Below are 1,530 nucleotides of genomic sequence, written 5' to 3' on the forward strand. Positions count from 1 at the left end.
ATGGCTGTGACTCATTTTACAAAATAACATATTTTGCCTTTGTTATTTACATTCAATAAAATTCTTGAAAATTAGCAAAATTTCAAAGCCAGTTCTCGACCTCTTTTTTTAACATATGTGTGATACCAATTTGCTGGTTACTATTTGCAAAGACTTGGGCAATGCTGTATTTTTCTCTGAAATGTACCGTATTTTTCCATCTATAAGACGCCCCCATGTACAAGACGCCCCCCACTTTTCCAACCCAAAATTAAGAAATCAACATTTTAAAGATAAAGCAGAACACATTTTTATTTAGTAATTAGGTAATATTTACATGATACACTCAGTGGGAGGAGGTCCAAACTGTCTCTCTGCAGCTCTATTTCCATGCTCTTTTGCATAACTGATTACATTCAATCACGAATGAAACTGCCGATAGCTTGTCTCTGCAAACAGACTTCCTCCAATTGGTTTGTTCAGCATCAGCTGACATCAGTTACATAAGGCTCATGATTGGAGGAAGTCTGTTTGCAGAGGCAAGCTACTTCACTCGTGATTGGAGGCTCGTGGTTGGAGGAAGCCTGTTTGCAGAGACAAAGTATGGGCAGTTTTGCAACCACGCGGTTCTCTCCTCGTCTTACTTCCTTGCATAAGACGCCCTTCAATTTTTAGTGTAACAGTTTTAGAAAAAAGTATTGTCTTATACATGGAAAAATATGGTATTTATTTAAGAATAAAGAACCCCCAGATGTGACATTAGCCCCATTCCTCTTAACATTGCGCAAGTCCCTCAAGACCAGGCTATGTGATCAGGCCTGGGGATCCCAGGAAACCAGAGAGATTTTGCAATGGCTCCCTTGCTACAGTTAACATCATCCTCTCCTGTTTTGTGTGTTTTTTATAGTTTTTATAGTTTTAATTATTATTTTATATATATTTATTGGTTCTTTTTAATTGACTGTTGTACACCACCCAGGGTCACTCTCTTATGAGAAGGGTGTCTATACAAATTTTTATTATTTCTTTATTTATTTTTATTTAAGACAAAAAGCAGTGAGATAAGTCACCTTTACCCACGAGGCGCCCCTGGGTCTATTCTCCCATGGCTGTGTTTGTCCGCAAATACAATTGCCATTTCAGTAGGAGAGTGGATAGAGTGAAGCAGGAATGTCTGCGAGAGGGTCAACAGCACCAACATGATGGGTGTGATTGGCCAGTGGAAACCCCACCCCTTTTTACTTGTGTGCAATGCTTGCAACACTTACTAAAAAGAGGGAGCACATTGCCCAGTTGTTCCTGCTGTTTTGATGCTGTTACTCCCCCCACTCTGCAGACACCCCTGAGGTGGCATATCTAGTGTGTTCACAACATGAACATAGTCCATGCAGCAAGGGATAGTGTTGTAAGAAGTAAGATTGTTTGTTGTAAGGCCATGCATGGGTAATCCAGTTGTGCAGCCCAATTATTTCTGAATATTATTTATTCAGTTATTTCAATTGAATGGACATATGCAGAGTAGAATATCTGCAGAATAGAAGCAGTGCTTAT

This window comes from Python bivittatus, unplaced genomic scaffold (genome assembly GCF_059951505.1).
Source record: "Python bivittatus isolate LINGU-HERP-01145 unplaced genomic scaffold, Pbiv_v1 ctg000980_np1212, whole genome shotgun sequence".
Taxonomy (NCBI): Eukaryota; Metazoa; Chordata; class Lepidosauria; order Squamata; family Pythonidae; genus Python; species Python bivittatus.